Raw genomic sequence first — 20,294 nt, forward strand, 5'->3', positions numbered from 1 at the left:
GATCTTTTAGCTCCAAAAGTAGGTACCCAATTTGGGTTCAATATTATTTTAGTAAAGAAAGCTGCCTTGGGAAACAAGACTGCCCACCCCTTGTCTTCTGAGATATTCAAATTAGCTCAGAAGGATGAAGAATTGCCTTTGTTTAATTGATGTTTGGAGAAAGAGATTTCATTACCTTCTTTAACAAGCCATTTTGCATTAATGACTGTTCCTGTCAGGACTGCAGTCCTAATATCAAACCTGAATCCCTCACAACACAGCAGAAGCCCATTTGTTTCCCTTCCTAGAAATAGAGATGAGTTTGTCTGTGTCTTCTACCCAGTTCTATGATCCCTCCTGTACCTCCTATATCACCTTCCGCTGCAAAAGATAAAAACTTCCAATCCTCCCAGGCCTTTATTCTTTACTCACTAGATAGTTTTCTTCTCACCTAGGTAGTTTTAACTTTCCAAGAAACCCTTTCCAAGATGTCTTATTCCTCATATAGAACAGAACCAAGAACTGGACAGGTTAGAGACCTCTTTTCCTTATCTGTATTTTAAAGTTTGATTTTCCAAAAATTTGTATGCAAAAATTGTCTATAAATTGTTGCCTAAAATATGTGTTTTTCAGGGTCCATATATTAAACTCCTAACTGCTTTCATTGTATGATACTTTAAGTTATGTAGATGTAGCAAATTATCTCTTCCTTTAAAATCCAAGTGATTGTGAATGTGACACTTTTATTTTTTCTTCTAGCTTTAAAGCTTACAGCCATTCTGGAGTTCACTTCTGTTTCCTTCATGTCTGTCAAGGTGAAGTGATAAAAACACAATATAAAATCTCCCATATATCACATTATTCAGACATATTCCCCCAGTTACAACCTTAACATTCAAACTCCTGAATAGTCTACTGAGCTGTATGCCTTATGGCTTCCCAAACATTGAAAAGTTGTTTCATAGCAAGAAAATATCCCCTTATTATCTAACAACCTTCTGTATAGCCACATGATATGATAAATTCAGATAAATTTTGAAAGTTTTTCACCCCAAGCCTGTGGCTTTTACAGGCATTTTCCCCCCAGAAAACTAATATTAGCATAGATAGAGTTTCTCTACATAAGATGCTTCTATTGGAGGAGCATGAAAGAATGCAGCCACCTAAAGCCTGTCTCCTTTACGTGTGTTCAGTATGGTCTCGAGTATTCACTCGACAACTTTGGCCATGCAGCTGTAGTGAGACCAGTTGAGTAAAAGTATTCTTTGAGAATAAAACTTTCATCTCTTTATATTTCCAAGACTCCAGGTCATTGCTTAACAAATTACACAGGTGTTAGGTAAACTACTACTTGTGACTGGAAGGGGTCGAGGTAAGCTGTGATTTAATCAAGAACATCCAGGAAGAGAATACTTTAGAAAGGAGAAGCAATGCCATCATGGAGAGGCCCCCTTCCCTACAACAGCATCACAGGAGAGGGGCACCAGGCTGCCCACCACCTGCTGGCTTCTTAGTCCAACCAAGAGACAAACTTAAAGTTGCTGATGAAGTGAGACTCTAATACCCACTTGCCCCTATTGCTATTGCATTAAAAAGTTTGCCACCTTTGGGAACAACCTCAACTCAGTGACTGAGCTAGTCAATATGTTTTTTGGTTTTTTCCTTTAACTTTGTATTTGTTTTGTTTATTTTAGCACCAAAGTGATCTTGGAAAACTTAGAATGAATTTTAAATTGGGGCAATTTTATTATAAAGTTTAAAATATATAATTTCCCAAAATGTTATGCACTCTTTAAAAAAAAAAAGAAAAATCCCTGTGATCTGAATTCTTAAATCACTGTCAACCTGATATTGGAATTCTGTGTTTACAAAGTCTGTATTCCCTATTGGACTCTGGCACCTCAAAGGTCTAATGCAAAATCTGTCACATGATGTCTGTTCTCAGAATGTTTGTTGACCTGAGCTTTTGAACCAAATAGTGACAGAAAGGATGGATTTTAACTGAGCCTGAGAACGAAGAAACTTATGGATTCTTTGCATTTGGGGTAGTTAGGCCCATTATTAAGGAATGATGCAAGGAAACAACTGTACAAGCCACTGTTCCTGGTTTCCTTAGGCATTTCATGTTGCTTGCAATAAAATGGGCAGTGCATAAGAGTAGAGAACTGGCAGGGTAACTTCAGTGTACGCACGTGTGAAAAAATTTGAGCAACCCTGGAGCTGCCCCTCACTGCTCCTAAGGGTTCTCGAAGAAATGGAGGAGTTTGTGAGAGATGGGACAAGGGACCTCCATTTCCTGTTAGTGAGATTCCATAGCAATATAAGACACCCAAGGGCAACATAGTAGTAAAAAAGTGTCCCTATGTCCCATTGATTATCCTTAAGCATTTGGATTTGAAGTAAGAATATGTGTTCTTCTATCCTCTGCAGAAAAGAAGCCTATTTATTAAAGTTGTCATATCAGTTTATTAGTAATGACTCAATTCCTGGATATAGTTTAGTATATATCATATCTTGGTCACCTGTAGAACTTTCTGGGAAAGTGCTCAAGTAATATAGTTTATTAAAAAATGCAAGATATTACAGTTTATGTTTGAATCAGTGGGAGGCTCACTTGATAATTCTGGATTCTTCATTTTGGAGTTGTTGAAAACTACCATTAATTATTATGCATTTCAAATTGGCTATTTGTTATTGGTTTCCTATAATTTTAGCACAAAATTAAAATAGTCTTTGCCTGTTAAATGGGACTTTTAAAATAATTTTGTTGTTTGCAACTGAGGACAAGATGTTTCCTAAATCTATAAACCCCTCAGAGTAATCGACATGACCCAAAGCCACTTGTAGCATCTGAGACCACTGCCAGGTCCTTAATGGGCTGGCATAATGCTAGTGTAGGGGAGATGGCAGGCCTTCCACCACGTTTGCAAGTTATTGGACATGGGGCTGGTGGAAAGGGCTGGTGGGAATCAAGGGGGAAAAATTTTTTTGCTAACATTTTGAGAAGAAGGTTAGTAAAAATAGAAGCCTGATCTTAGGGATACAGAAGTTAGTGTTAGTGAGATTCCATAGCAATATAAGACACCCAAGGGCAACATAGTAGTAAAAAAGTGTCCCTATATGTATGTGAAGGGAAAAAAAAAAGTTGATTGGTGAAAAGAAGGGGAGGGGTGAATAGCAGGAGGGAAGAGGAACTTTTTTGGTTGGTTTTGTTGTTGTTGTTGTTATCTTAGGAAATGGTAGATATGAGCTGATTTTCTTAGCAGTTGAGAAAGAACCAGTCTAAAAAGAGAAGATAATAGATAGCATCAGGTCCTGGAAAAGGTGGAAATGGGTCAGTTAGTACTATTCAGGGATCGGTTCTGGCTAACAGGCAAGGCACTCACTCCTTAGGGAAAGGAATTAAAGGGTGGAAGGGAGGAAAGATACCGAGATACTTTCTTGCAGAGAGGGAAAGGCAAAGTCATTTGCTGAGAGTAAAGAGCACAGAGTAGGGACCAGCCCGGGATTAGGGAGAACGGAGGGTGGAAGTTTAGTGCAGCCGCTAAGCAAATGTGACAGGGTTAAGAAAGGAATTATTGCTCAGCACCATTGAGAACCATCTCAGTCTGTTCAACAAACCTTGAACATTAAATGGAGAATTCATGGAGGAACAAAATGCGAAAAAAGATTCTGAGCCATTTCATTTTTAGATTCAACCCTCATCACTCTTGGTATAATGTGAGACGTAGCCATGAATCCATGCAGAAGCACACACAATTGCATGCTGAGTGGTCCTGGATCTTGGCTTCCTTTCCCTGTTGACCTCAGGACCCAGCCTTGAAGAGGTATCACATTCACAGGAGTATATATCTGTCCTAAAAAGAAAATCCCTAAAGCACAATCCATAAGGCAACTTTTCCCTCCTGTTTTCAAAATCCCCACAACTCCCTGGAGCCTCTTGCCCTCCTGCCCCAGAGCTCTGCCAAACACACACACACACACACACACACACACACACACACACACCATTCTGTCCGCTCTCAGTCTTTGAAGTTTCAGGGTGGACAGTGCTTCTCTGCTCTCTGTTCTCTACTTTTTACCTGAGCGGTCTTTATCCTTTCAAACTCCCATCTTGTTCTCCCGGTTGTCCCCATTCTGCATTGCAAAAGACCAAGACACTCGTCTGAGGATGGCAGAGTGAGAACTGATGAAGAACTGATGAAGCCAGAACCTCTGGCGCCTACAGGGGAGATACTAAGTCCAGGAATCCTTGTAGTTAGGAATCATTGTCTCACGGTACTGCAGCTTCATGATCTCAGCTTATTTTGAACAGGATTTGAAACCATGATCCAAAATACAAGTTGTATACATTTTTTTTGGTTTTGTTTTTACTTGTAGTTGGATGCAATACCTTTATTTTATTTATTTTTATATGGTGCTGAGGATCGAAACCAGCACCTCGCACGTGCTAGGTGAGCACCCTACTACTGAGCCACAACCCCAGCCCCAATTTTTAGGGTTTTTTTTAAATTTGTTCTTTTTAGTTATACATGACAGTAGTATGTATATCGGTGTATTATACACACATGGAGTATAACTTGTTCTATGTTCTAATTAGGATCCTATTCTTGTGGTTGTACATAATGCAATATTACCCTGGTCAAGTATTCAAATACAGGGCTAGGAAAGTTATGTCTGATTAATTCTCTCTCCTATTCCCCTCCCCCTCCCTTCTCTTTGTCTAAACTAATGGACTTCTATTTTCCCCTCCCCACTCCCCCTTGTTATGAGTTAGCATCCACATATCAGTATATTCAGCCTTTGGGTTTTGGGGACTGGTGTATTTCATTTAGCCTGATAGTCTCCAGTTTTATCCACTTATGAGAAAACACCATAATTTCATCCTTCTTTATGGATGAATAATATTCCACTGGGTATACATAAGACATTTCCTTTATCCATTCATCTGTTGAAGGACACCTACGATGGTTCCAGAGCTTAGCTATTGTGAACTGAGCTGCTATAAACATTGAAGTGGCTGTGTCACTGTAGTTGTATGTCTGAATCTACTTTTCATGTTACCTCCTACATTTGAAGGACCTGCCCTAAACCCCAGTTTCATGGGGTTATTCGTCACTCTTCAGACTCAGCCCTGTGCCTTTCACTTGGAGTACTTTTCCTATCCTCTCCAGCTGCCCACTCATCCTTCAAGGCCCTGCTGAAACTGCATCTTCTCGGCCCTGACTGCCCTCAACCCCATCTAGTTGCCCCTGGTTGGACTCACTCCCACTTCATCTTGCATATTACCCAAGCAATCCCTGTGTCACAGCTGTTCCCACCATTTTCTTGCATTATATTACTTATGAATACTGCCTTTCCCAATGGACTGGCGGCTCCCAGAGGGCCAGATTATATCTTAGTTATTTTTATGTCCCTTACAGGTTTCAGCACATGTTAGACATTTAATAAAGTCATCAAACTAACCAAAAGTGTGGTTGTATGTTCAGACTTTCAAATTATAAATATTTATCTGTCATATCCTAAAGAATCTTCAAAGAACTTTGAGCTAATAGCAGCCTCTTGTTCCACAGTGTGTCTTAACATGCCCTAGTGACAATTCCCTCTGTCCCCCTTCCTTAGACACTAGAAACACAGGGTAGAAAACCCTGCACCAGAGAAATTCAAGAGAAATGTTTACTTCCTTTGATAGTGTGGCTTGTGAATTCAATGGCAGATGCTGGACTTTACACTGAAACCACAAAGACAAATTTAAGAGATAGGAACTTTAGAAAAGGGAAAGAAGATGGGGGGGCTGGGGCTGTAGCTCAGTGGTAGAGCACTTGCTTCGTACATGCAAGGCACTGGGGTTGATCCTCAGGACTACATAAGAATAAATAAATAAAGATATTGTGTCCATCTACAACTAAAAAATTTTGAAAAAAAAGGGGGGGTGTAGGGAAAGGAAAGCATGCTCTTGCGGTTAACAAGAGCATGCTCCACTGTGTATGTTACAACTCAGGGAAGAGAAACCTAAGAGTTTATGTCCCTTTGACTATTGAAATATGGCTCATGCTGAAATGTCAACAACCTGTGATCCCCTCCATGAAATGAAAACACTCATATTTATATGGTGCTTTTCATCCAGAGAATCCTAAGGTGCTTTATAAATTATACATATATAATGTTCCTTATGTAAGGTCCCTGATGTTCTCCATCCACAAAATCCAGTTCCTGGTGGCCAAAATCCTCCCCTTCCACATTACTGACTATTAAATATTTTTATCAGATCACAGTTTTCTGTCTTTGCAAAAACCCACTATATTGAAAGATCTACAATTTACACTATTTGTCTTCTAACATATGCTGCATCCCTCCTGCCCAGAGCCCTTCCCCCACTAACATGGAAAGTGAATTCAATTAGATTTAAGACAAAGAGTAATTGCATTGGAAAATAGAAAAAATATCTCATCCTAGAGTGATTAAGCTCTTTACCTTATAGAAGGAGTTTAACTCTTTCATGAAAACAAGATCCTATATAATAAATGAATACAGGGATTTGCTAAATCAAAGTATAGTGTCTTGAAGCTAATTCCCTAGTTAATTCCCCAACTTATTGCTTGGAGAGAATAATGTACTCATTGTAAGATGTATCAGAAACATAAAATCAAGACTAAAACAATTAAGGGCCTTAAAATTTTATTTTTCAACTATTCTTATTTTGTAGTAAGTAATTTCAAAATCTGAAATTTATTCTAAACTCTTGGATTCCTGAAAGTGAATTGAATCAGCTACTTTCCTAGAATTCTTTTGGAAACCTTGATTTTTGGTAACCCTTTCCACATATTCAATCAGAATTGATCCAAGCCAAGACTGAGTTATCCATGCTACCAAAACTGCTTTGCCTGTAGCTTCTGACTGGTTGCTTGTTGGTGCTCATTCTGACTTAGGCAGAAAGATGAAAAAGTACCGTAATGTGACAGGTTCTTTATAGAAGAAGTCCTAGAATTTTGATGACCAATAGCTAGGGATGGCATACAGGACTGTCATTTCCAATACATAATTGAAGTAGGAAGGATAGTGTCAACTTCAAGGGAAACTTAAAAAGTATATATTGGGTCAGGGCGTGGTGATGCACACCTGTAATCCCAGGGGTTTGGGAGGCTGAGGCAGGGGGAGCACAAGTTCAAACCCAGCCTCAGCAATTTAGCAAGGCCCTAAGCAACTGAGTGAGACCCTCTCTCAAAAAAAAAAAAAAAAATATATATATATATATATATAAAGGGCTGAGTATGTGGCTTAGTGATTAAGAGCCCCTGGGTTCAATCCCTGGTTAAAAAAAAGAAGAAGAAGAAGAAGAAGGAGAGGGAGAAGAAGAAGGAAAAGGAGAAAAAGAAAAAGTAAACATTGGGACATCTTGAAAGAATCTGGACTGAAAAAGGACTGGAAGTACAGCTCAGTGGTAAAATGTTTGCCTGGCATGCACAAAGCCTTGGGTTTGACCCCCCAACATCACACACACACACACACACACACACACACACACAAAAATCTGGAAGAAAGAGGTCAAATGTACAAATAGAGGCTGCCGTCAACCCTGTGGGGATGCCTACTACAGATAGGAGTGCAGCAAAGAGAAGAAATCTTTCTCTAGTAGGGAAATAAGTACAAACTTTAAACTAAGAAATCTGCCTCCTTGGACCTTTTCACACCTATATTACTTAGGCATTTCATACCTGTCAGTATGGTTTGTGTGAAGTAGGATTGCCAAATTTCTGAAGCTAGCCCTCTTCTAATACCTGAGATAAACTGTCCTTTGTAATGGTAAAGTTCTATAGGTCCAATCCCAAATAGTCCTGTTTGTTCTCTTTAATATCCAATAAGACAGGGACTGTACATAGTTATGTCACATTTGCAGAAACTCTAGCAGCACAAAGCATTGGCTTGGTTTTGACTTGAGTTTCTCATGGCCACATGGATTTTTTTTTTTTTCTCTTTTGAAGGATGCCAGACCAAACCATATGGGATGGTAGGTCTGATTTTAAAAGATAAAGCAAGGGAATAAAAGTCAAATACTGGTGTCACATGTTTTGTACTACCTGTCTTACTTACCACAGGATCTAATTTTGCCCCATTCCTAAGTAGAAATAATGATGTCTGTAACTATTTATAAATTCATTAATATTATTCTTTGAGATCTGCTAGTGAAAGGCACTACACAAATAAATCCTAATGTTAGTATATCTATATTTTTGCCCATATCTTATGAAATCTGTTGTATATATGACAGATTTATTTACTTACATATACTTAGTTTGTTACTCTTAGCAAAATTTGTGTCATGATAAATACTTTTAAATAATTTTACATGTTAACAAAGGATTAGAGAAGCTGATTTATAGTCTTGGAGTAGGAGAAAAGGTAACATAAACCCACCATCTATTTGGGTCATAGAATCAAGGAAGTTTAAATTTTTTTTTCTTTTTTTTTATTTTGTGGTCTTGTGTATTGAACTCAGGAACTCACATATGCTAGGCAAGCACTATACCACTGAGCCACACCCTCAGCCCACTAACACTCTTAAGTGATATTTTTAGTCAACAATAAGGTAGGTCCAAAGGAGCACCTATAATGAAGTAACATAAAGATTATTTTATAATCTAGAAATGTGTGAGTTGGGAGAATTAATGGCTCTTCTAACTCCTTAGATAAAGAGTTGTTCTTTTAAGTCTGGTGAAGGTCATTTTCAGGACAGTCTAGGAGAGGTTACAGTTCAATTTCCACCAGCAGGCCTTCAGAAAGGAAAAATGGCTTGAGGTCTTAAGCCGCTATGCTTTCTTCTACCGCCCCCCCCCCAATTAAAGCTGATAAAATGCAAATGAGTACCTGTATTTTGAATATTTTATAATAATATTTTATATTTCTCCAAAAAAAATAGGAAATTATCACCTTTTCCCAAGACTGGAATGGAGAGAATACCATCTAACCATGATACAGTAGGCGCCAGTGTATACTCCCAGCTGCTCACGTAAATCTTCCCTGACAGCAGGATTTGAACAAAACTCACCACTTAATTGAATAGTTCAAATGCCACTGAGTAAGAAATTCTAGTTAGACCAGAATATTTGTAAACTTAAAGTACACACATATATTCTTGCAGTGTATACAATATTTTGAAATATCAAAAAAAAAATTTAAAGGATTCTTGTACTCTCATGTCGGTTGTGGGTATTATTTTAGGACTTTGAAAGTATTCCTTTGATACTGTAGCTGTTTTTTAAACAACAACAACCTTGCTTCGTTTTCCTTTTTATTTTGAGCTGTTTGCAATCCCTTTTTGAATAGTGAGAAACAATGCAATTAATTTTCTCCAGCGCAATCATGCATAGATTTAATAAGCATCTGAAGGTAGGATCCATCTGTAAAGTACGCATTGCATGCTAAATTACTTCTCTTCTGTGTTTTTTTTTTTCTTTCCAAACCTTAATTAATTGAAGAAAAAAATGTTTATTAAAGTGGGAACAGGCTGGGCCCTGGCTCTCCGTCTCTGGTTCAAAAGTTCATACAATTCCCCGAAGGCTCATCTGAATGTGTGTGTCTCCCTCTCACAATCTTTCTTTCTCCGTCTCTGTAGTAGGGATGAATGCCTAGGAAAGGTGTGTTACTTTGTTCCCAAGATCGGTTTTAATAATCTTAACTTGAATGATCTAACTTTTTATGTATATAGATTTACATATATTATTTAGGCTTACATAAACGGTATATAAATAGACACATAAATGTGTTATTTATGCATTTTTTATTGCTTAGAATTTTAAAAATGACATACTTTCAGGGGCATCTTTAAACAGGATATAGATGGATAGCAGGAAGTATAATTCTACAGGTGTGTCTCAGACAGGAAACTAAAGAAATTATGTATGAAAATGAGCTAAGTCTTTATAGATAAATTTGACCAGAAGAAAAATATTAAATATATCCAAACAGAGAAATATTTACCCATAAACAGACAAATAGGGAAAAAATAATAGGAAATGACTCACTCTTGTGAGATGCTTTTAAAATGGAAGACATTTCCTGATCTGCAGCCAGCTTTATAAGACTTAGGTGAAAACAGCAAGTTTATCGGAAAAGAAAACTATTTACTTCAAAGATGTACTCAGAATTTTCCCAATTATTTCAGTCACTTACCTAGGATGTCATTATCTTTCTTTTGTTTTTTCCAAGTATTACTTTTTTCTCCTTATCATTTTCTATAATTCTTAGATGCTTTTCATTCAAAGGGCTAGTTTCTCTTATTTTGCTTTAAAGTAAGGTTAGTTTTCTCCTTTAATACAAATAAGATTTCACAGTTACCTCCAAATTTAGGCTTTATAGAATCAGAAAGCATGCTAAACTTGACTGTGATCTTGCCTGACCGAAGTCAACTTCCCTTTGCCGGGTAACTTCTTGCAAATTATAGTAATCACAGAGGAGCTTCAGAGGGGGTTTTCTACAGGTTGTTTCGTTCTCTCTTGGGGCTCTTGTACAGGATGCCTAAAACCACTGGTCTATGGTCGTCACTTTTTTTTTAAATAGATGTTTAAGTTGGAAAAAAAAGTAAGAAGCATAGAAAGCTATTTTAGTTTGATACAGGCATAGCCTTTATCAGCCTGACTCTTTTTGTCATGTACATGTACCATTATATACCCTTGCCTTCTGAGTGTCAAATGAGCTATGGGGACATTCCTAGAAAGAATTTTAAAGAGTCACCTTTTTTATATTTTCCTCTCAAAGATATTGTAGCTACTGCATATTGACATGTATACATTTGGGCCACTTCTGAAAACTTGTGAATCAGATCACAGGGAGGTGATGCTAAAAACTGATCTCCCAGTAACCATTATTATGAATGTCTTGGAAACTTGGAGACTGTGCTATGTAGGTTATATGCTCTGTAGGTTGTCTATTTGTGTGTATAACATATCATCATCTCCCCACACCCAAAATTCTTTTGGAAGAATCTGGCTATTGCTTTCTAAACAAATTTTGGTTGAGACTTCTGTGGAAACCCTGAATTCAATAGCTGTGGGTTTCACAAATTGCATGCATGTAAACAACATACCTTTGAAAGGCGGATGTGTGGGCCCTTTCTCCTATATGCTTATGTCTCTGTTGTCGTAGATTGGCGTCCTTTGTGAGCTATTCAGTGACATTTCAGAACCATTTCGCTCTGCAGAAAACCCGCAGTTGTGTTTCTTTAGCTGACACTGTGGCACTTGCACTCGAAATTGCTAGTTAGAAAAAAAAATTGTTGAGGCCGGTGGCTGTAATCAGCGTTGTTGCTGTCTGTTTCCTCAGACTAATAGCAGAGCGATCCGAGTCTGAGAGTTCAAACAGAGGTTATCTTTCCCAGGTAGCATCTCGTCCAACGAGAATTTGATTTTTTTCTATAGGACTTTACTCCATTAGATTAATGAAATTTCAATGAGAGCCTGGCGCCCCCTGAAGCTTTGTTAAGAAAACAAATGGTGATTCTGTAGGTGTGACAGCTTGCTTGGAGAGTTACGAGAAGGTGAATACATCCCCACAATCCAGGCAGCCTGGAACACATTGATCTCTATTTAAAGCACCAATCGGATTTTTGTTAATTATAAATGATTGATCTGCAGTTTTCCCCTCTCTCCTCTTATATGTGTGCTTCCCCCTCCTTCCTCCACTTCTAACTTCTTTGCATGCTGAGTGCAGAGCTTTTTGTTTAAAGAGACAATCATAGAGAGCAAATTATAGCAATACCCAGCAGCGATGCTATTGTGAATGTCATTGTCAGAGCATTCACTGTTCACCCGATTGAGGTGAGCCCTGAAGTAGATTTCAAACTGACTCCATGTTCCCTCTTCACTAGGCTCATTCCTAAAATAAAGGATTGTTTTTAACAAAAAGAAAGCCTTAGAATCATGAAACTAGTATCAGAGACAGTTATTACTATTTTAAAATCCAACTTGTAAGCCACGTAAACCAAATCCAGCATTAACTCTGAGCCAGAGTGCCTACCTTGTATGCACCAGGATATGATCTGTGTCCAACTAACCCCGAGTGAGACAACAGGGTAAGTGGAGGGAATAGCTCTGATCTTAACTCTCAATTTATAGGCATTTAGGTGATTAATTCACCTTTTATCACCTGTGTGGAGTAGTTTTTTAAACATGCTTAGAAGTGAAATTGTAGTAAAACAATGACACATGTAGCGTTTGCTTAGAAGTGAAATTGTACTAAAACACTGATAACTGCTCATCACACCAAGTTCTGAAGGAACACAGAACTGTCCCTAGCTTCTTTGTAGACCTATCTCTAGTAAAAATATCTGAGCATTAAATGCATTTATTTATTTATTGGATACAAAAGCACATAGTTCCTTCTCTGTTATTTACAACATATACAATATATAAAGAAGATAATTTACACAGCTCTTAGAAATGAAAACTGACAAATTAAAGAATACAGGTCTTAGGGTATTACACTGAAAACTACACTGATTTCAGACTTCTAACTCACATGTGAATTTTTACAAATGTCTCTTTCTTAAGTTTGAGCCTTTAATTAAGTTTTAGGGCATATATCTTCAAATCAGAATAACAAACTTGCTCAGTGCTCTTTTTTTTTCATTAATTATCTAGATAATCCATGTAATGCATTTGAGACCTTTCTGGACCAATAATCTTAAAGTAGTTTATAGTTTGCAGTGACACTCATCTACAAAATCCTTTAAATTTGAAGAATTGTTGCCTCATTTCTTTGAATGTCCTAAAACTTTGCTTAACTTCCCTATGAATTGCTATGTAACTAACCACAGAGGGTAAACTCTTGACAACATAAGGGCAATTTTGCGTTGCAAACAGTAGCATAAAATGAACAGGGACCTGGAAGCATAATATTCTATAATATCCCGATACCACAAATTCTGTAACTTTTGGAAGATGCTTGCTATTGGTTTCCAAAGAGGTTCATCATCTAAACACCAACCTCACAGAAGTTCTGATAGAACTTTCCCTGTCAGGTAATTATTTAATGATCCTGTAAGTATTCTCAGGAAAACTAGACATAACATGCAATTTTTGTAATATAACATTTTTTCCCAGAATTTTTAAACATTTATTTTTTTCTCTTAAATATTGCTTATTATTTTTAAGCTCAATTTAAAAAAATCAGCCAAAGTTATTAGGGCAAATGTATAAGTAATTGTAATTATGACTTTTAAAATCACATTTTAAATTAGCCAGAAAAAAAAGCAATGTGGCTTTTTTTTTTAAATGTTAGGCCATCAGAACTGTTGTTAATGTCAATAATTAAATGAGTGACGAATAACAACATTAAGAAATGGGCGATCACGGTAAACTTACCAAATTATTTTCATAAAATGCTTCCAGAGGGCTGATTTTAAAATGTTTTAATTTTATCCTGGTGTAGTTTTTTTAATAAGCTAACTAATGATTTTCATTAGTGTTTTTGTAATTTATGTGATTTTAGCCAGTTCTACCAAGGTTAAATAATTTAAAGAAATAAACCCTTATCTGATATAAGATAGCTAATGAAGAATATTAGATACTTGCCCTATTGCCGTGCGAAATGGATCTCCAAAGCTAACAGCAGCTTTCTTCGGGAACACAAATCTCTATATAAATATCCAAATGTAGCAAGATGTTGCAAATTTTTTAAAGATATGCCATAAAAATAGATTAACGCTAGTATGCAGTCCTGTTCAGCTGAATTACAAAGGGATATCATGGGATTGCCAGTGACATTCACATAAATAAAAAATCAATTCTTAATGATGAGGCAGACTTGTTTTAGCGCATTACCCAGGTTAAATGGGAGCACACAAAGACATCAACTCCTATAAGACTAGTGGAATCATTGTATATTAATATGATTTAGGGAACTACACACCTCGATGGAATAATTGTTATTATATCTATAGAGCCAGATGGCACTTGGTGTAAACAGCCATTGAGCACCTCAAACACAAGTGCGGCAGGTGATCTTTAAGATGTTCCTGCATCCCGCTCACTCATCTTATCATCAGAATCTGCATCACTGTTTGCAAAATGGTTTGATTGCCAAAACGCAAATTTTCTCAGAATGGTCCTATTGTTTAATAGGAATAAGGAATATAGGATATCCTTAGCAAAGTAGATGAGACAGAATAGATGAGGCAACTACCTGGATTCGTGTGCTTTTCTACTGTATATTTTACAAGAGAGAATGGAGTCATTTTTTTTCTTCAACTCCAGTTGCAAAATTAAAAAAAAAAAAAAGTCTGTTTAGAAACTTTAAAAGCAATGAGACCACAAATAACCCTATGAAAGAAGCTAAGAGGTATAAAACATTTGGTGTTCCAAAGCTAGAGAAATTCAAGTTCTAAGCAGAAATATCTTTAATTTCTTAAAAAATGTCTTTCTTTGTTTTGTATATTTAAAATTGACTTTTGCTAACCTTAATTACCCAATGAAAGAAAACTCATTCATTGTCAGTAGAGGGGGCAGAGAGAGAAGAGGGGAGGGGAGGGGAGGGGAGGGGGGATAGTAGAGGATAGGAAAGGCAGCAGAACACAACAGACACTAGTATGGCAATATGTAAATCAATGGATGTGTAACTGATGTGATTCTGCAATCTGTATATGGGGTAAAAATGGGAGCTCATAACCCACTTGAATCAAAGTGTGAAATATGATATATCAAGAACTATGTAATGTTTTGAACAGCCAACAATAAAAAAAAAAAGAAAACTCATTCATTTATTCAACAAATGTTTATTGAAAACTTACTATATGCTAGCACTGTTCCAGGCACTGAGGATACATCAGTGAAAAACAACTTTAGTCAGGTAAGACCTACATTCCTCAGGGGGATGATAAATGATATGATATATGATATATGTGATATAAAATATAGGTGGAATGAAAAGGGAAGAGATAATATGCTAAAGGCTTGATATTTGCCTTTCCCCTTAAAAACGTAAAAGTTTATCTAAGAAAAATAAGAGAGACAGGGAGAGTACTTATTTATCCTCCAAATTCATTGATCTTGTGAAATTTCTGGGGAGTGTCAGATAACACACCTGCTGCTATATCCTCAGTTCAGTGATCAGGGTTAAATCATTGAAATAAGGGTTCAATATAAGTTTGGATTTTTTTGACTTGAATTAAATTTAATTAAGTTACCTAATTTTTATGGTTTGGTTTCTTTCTTTTGATAATAACATTAAAAATCTTATCCTCTTTAGTTATGAATAATTTTTAAATTGCTCTTTGCTCTACTTTATAAACCATGTTTTCTGGTTTTCTGATTATTAAGGACATAAAACTGCTCTCATTGAGGAATCTTTATCAGAGTAGATTTAGTGCATTTATATTTCCAAATATATAAAATAGGTTTCCCTAGTGTCCAAAATAGAGGAGGCACCTCAAAATTTTGCAATCTCGTAAGTCAAATTATTCTGTCCCCTAATGGCAAAATTCACTCTAATACTGAAAATATACCCACCACCCTATTCCAGGAGGCACTACTCACTCCTGAATTCTAAACTAATGTTCAATTCTTCACCAGATATAGTTCACAATATTACTGCAGTTACTCTTTAAGTGAAATAATACATGCCGTGAAATACTCATTTAGTTTAGGTAAAAAAGTAAAATTAAGTTTATAATACATAGTTTCCATTCAGGTCTACCTAGTTAAATATTAACAAAAAAACATGTATGCTTCTTGCTATATGGATAAAAAAAATGCTAAAAAGATATGTTACAAAGTGTTAAGATTGACTCCATTATACTATAACATAAGGGATAACATTTATTCTTTCCTTTATACATTCCCATATTATAACTTTTTTTCTATAGTGAAGTTGTATTTTTTGTGTAATCAAGATAAAAAAAAACTCTCAATATACTTTAAAAGCTAACAGAGCCTACAAATTGATGTTTTTTACTTAACACAAAAGCTCACAGCTGGCAAACAGATGCAGATCAGTTCTATAAGCATCGAGCTTTAAATAATTCCATGAAATTACTAATTTTACTTATTTCTACTCATTGTATTTGAAAATACAGTGCATATTTGACTAATTTATTCCTTCCATTTCCAGGACATAAAATATCTTTTTTAAAGTTGTAGTAGGGATATTTCTACAAGCAATATACCAGGTATATCAAATTTCATAAGGAAATATGTTTTTTAATTTCAATATGGTGTTACTCATAAGGATAAGTATTTATGAATGTACAGGAAAAAGATAGGCCTGGAAACTTTGTTTCTTTCAGAAGTCAACAATATTTAGCCTATCAGAATGCTTGAATGGATAAACATTCCTACTGTTTTAATTTTGAATATAGATTCTCTCGTGCTGATGGGAAGTATTGTTAATTTTAATAAAATTAACTTTATATTGTTATTTCACCGCTTTATAATAATTTTACATGGTGCCCTGGGGATGCCTCTGTTTTACATTATCAGGTGTCACGTTTGCCATTTGGTTGGTATAGCAGCGTTCAGCTTCACTTCTCTATTCAATTGCCTGAAGCCACACTATTCACGTTATATTACAAGTAGCTATATTGCTATACACTGCACAAGTTTATATACTTTTATTTTATATGTGTATATCATTTTTGTATTTTCTTAAAATCATTGTTTTGTGTTTTTCCCCAGCATTCTTGTCGATTGCCTTTAGGTAGATACTGTTATGATAACAAGTTGGCTACGACAACTAGCTGTCTACTTCAAGTACGAAAATGTTCAAATTTATTTTCATTGTGGGAGCCAGTCACTATTTTGATATAATCTTCATTGTTTTTGATGAGTTACAACTTGATCCTTGATCAATCCATTAAAATATAATATAGAGTCGTTGCTATTTAAAAATAAGAGGAAATCATTGTTGACTTTCATAACCATGTCAGGCACATCACTCAGAGATAATTATCAGAACATGTCTCCATTAAATATTACCACTTGCTTAAACTCTCCCAGGAATTCACAGAAATCAGACTAACAATCTGTAAGAGAATTGAATATTTGTCCAACTAAATACCATTATTGCTAAATCCACAGTAATTAAAGATAGGCCAAGTTCCTCTTGAGTCAATCCATGTTTTGACTTTCAACTTGTTTAAAAATATGAGTTTATGGCTTAGCTTTAAGTTTGTGTTTAATCTACTGTAAACTGTCCTATTACATGCTTTCCTCATGATACCATTTAAGGTGTAAGAGTACATAAAAACAGTTTAGTTAACTGTGTCAAATATTTATTGTGGACAAGTCAACATATACAGTTAAAAAGAGACTTTCTTTTCCACTGAGTTTGTGTGTAAGTGTAGATAGAGAGACAGGGCAAGCAATCTAGGCTCCTGTCTGAGACCTTGGGTGCAGCTGGCTGGTGTTTGATTGATAAGTTAATGATTCCTATAATCTTGAGGAGCATTTAACTGATAACAAATAGACAAATCAATTTAACCCTGTTTTAGAAGTTCATAGTCAGAAAGATCATAAAAACAAGTACTGTTTCTTAAAAGTATATTTTATATTGGTATTTTGTTTTCTTAGAAACTACTGTCTTTTGTTCTTTCTTACCAAAAATTTCTGTGACTAGAAGTAGAAACTGTCTTTGCTTTAAATTAAACCATTATGCTATGTTATTAGCAATCATACATCACTTTTTTCATACTTTCAAGTTTAATATTTCGTGTACAGTGTTTTTGTTAAATCTCTTGGAATGATATATAATAGTCTTACTTTTGGTTCCACTCTACAAATGTAATTACCCTGCCATTATCTCTCTCTCTCTCTCTGTCTCTCTCTCTCTGTCTCTCTCTCTCTCTCTCTGTCTCTCTCTCTCTCTCTCTCACACACACACACACCCAACTGTGCTGCTGTGAATTGAACCCAAGGCCTCATGCATACTATGCAAGTGCTCTAAAACTGAGCTGCCCGGCCCCCTGCCATTCTCTTAAAGTGTAAGTTGTTTACTGATAGATTTTCTGTTTTTTATGCAGGTTGTGGGGGATACTGACCATAGGTAGTTAAAAACAGGCAACCAGTTGGTAAGAGTCACCCTTATGTTCTAGTCGTGGCACTAGGATGAATTGTCAAATGACTTTGATGAAGTAATTAAAATTACCTAGGTGGCAGAGATAAAAAGGAAGCATGAGAAAGCAAGGAAGCAACTACTAAGTGGATTTAAAGCCCAAAAGAACTCTTGCTTGCCTTTGAGGAAGAAGCCAAGTGCATATGTGCTACAACAAGTTTACAGGTGTTCTGTGCCCATTGAATATAACTCCTGGTCAGTGGTTAGCCTCCGGGTCTGAATTCATAGACTCCATCTCTGCCTTTCTAGTTCAAATACTTAGAGATCCTCCTGCATGTGCCATTTGAAGAGCTATATTTATGCTATGGCAATGGCAACATTGTAGAGAGATTTCTTGTAAAAATTTAGCAAGACATGGGGACAATCAGGGATATGAACTAGAGATAGTATGTAAGCTCCATCTGAGCCAGAATTCAAGGCAAATGACCCACAACATGCATGACAATTTAATGGCTATTAGCACATTTCTGAATTTTTAGAAGAAAATTTATTTGAAGAGATTTTATGAAGTCTCTGAATATAGGTAATTTGAATTATGTTTATAAATATTTTACCTGCCTTGAATGGATGGTTAGTTTTATCCAATAATAATTTCAGAGTAGCTAATGTAGCAATATAAATATGAATATTTAGGGGGCATTTTTTCTTTATATAGTAAATATGTGATTAGTAATGTTTTCTTTTACAGAAGGTTTTTTTTTAATGGCATATTGCTTTATAAAGGAGATTTGAAGTTAAGTCTGAGGAATTACATAATGAAATCTTCTGGGAGTATGTGGTTTAGGTATAATTACAAAAGTGAAAATGTATAATTTATACTTGCATAATGCCTTTCATTGAAGGTTATGAAAATAACTCTTGTGTGTACTGCAAGCGTCACATTTCTTACGTGCCTCCCTATATAATTAGAACAGCTTCTCTACTATATTCTGACAAAAAATCCCACGCTCAAAAACACCTAAACTGTGGTGTCGTGCAGCAAATCTTCCCTGTAAGGAAAAGTAAATGACACCTCATTTGTCTTTCTTCTTAGTTAATTATTGGTTTATTTATTTCCTCCTTTCACCAAACATTTGAAGTAGCCTCCTCTATTTTAGGACTTTGGCCCAAGCTGAGTCACTATTAACTATCAAAACCTAAAATTTCAACTGCTTATTAAGAGTCCTTTGTGTACTAAATACTATGCTCACTGCTTTCCATATAATATCTCACTTGAACTCTCACAGATGAGGAAACTACAACTCAGAGGTTAGGTGACTTTTCCAAGACCATACTGCTCAGCTGTGGTGAAACGGGAATGTTAATGACATTGGATTCCAAAAGGAGATGTCTGAGAAAATGAACAGATGAAGCACCAATGCTCAGAATGCCTGTCTCCTGTTCTCACTACAAAATTGCACGTAATGAATCTTAGGATTTCTGGTGAAGAAAAAGATGAATGACAAAAGTGCTACAGTCATTTAGAATCAAAGGATCAAAAGGGGCTCGTGGGAAATAGTGACCCACAGACTCCCTTTTGCTCTCTAGATCCAGTGTGACCAGAGAGAAGAGTAGATGCCACGTAAAGGAGAGGAAGTGGAAATAAACTTTTACTCTTTTCCTAGAATTTCCTCTCCCATCTTATTCAGTGCTCTGTCAGAAATGGCTCAGATATCTTGATAAATACTTTTTTCTTTCTCTCTAGTGAAATCCTAACCATTGAGCAAACACCCCAAAAGAACATGTAGAGATGGCTGTGAAGGTTTGGAAAGCCTAGAGAGTGAATATACCAAAAGCATAAAAAATGGCTCTGTGTATGTCAGAAGAGGCCTCCGGCTTACTGTGGGAGAATACTCCACATAATTGCTTTGTAGGCTAATCCATACCTCGATGTCTTCCAATATGACTTCCATAAATCTCTAAGAATTTCACTGTATACAGTCTGGCATCTGAAGCTGAAAGCTACCAATCTGGCAACTGGATTGGAAGTTAACCACTACTGTGGGAGAATTTTGTCGTGTTGTGAACAAAATCCAAATGTTTTCAGGCCTATCACATGTGTCTGCACCAGATCTTTTGGCAGCCCATGAAAGCCAGGTCCTCTGAGACTTCCCCAAAGTCCGGTTTTCTTTAAGATTTTCATCTTCCTGGGGCTGCTAAAATAGTAGGTAACAGACATCATGTCCTCTAGTGTAAGGTGAGGGGGAAATTGTCATGGATTCTCTGGATTCCTGGGT

At 36.3% G+C, this 20,294-nt stretch overlaps 1 protein-coding gene across 1 annotated transcript in view; it reads left to right on the forward strand.

Annotated features, from left to right (window-relative positions):
• Skap1 (src kinase associated phosphoprotein 1) overlaps window positions 1-20,294 on the forward strand; it is a 282,423-nt gene that overhangs the window by 125,853 nt on the left and 136,276 nt on the right. The window lies entirely within an intron of this gene.

Source organism: Marmota marmota, unplaced genomic scaffold (genome assembly GCF_001458135.2).
Source record: "Marmota marmota marmota unplaced genomic scaffold, marMar, whole genome shotgun sequence".
Classification (NCBI taxonomy): domain Eukaryota; kingdom Metazoa; phylum Chordata; class Mammalia; order Rodentia; family Sciuridae; genus Marmota; species Marmota marmota.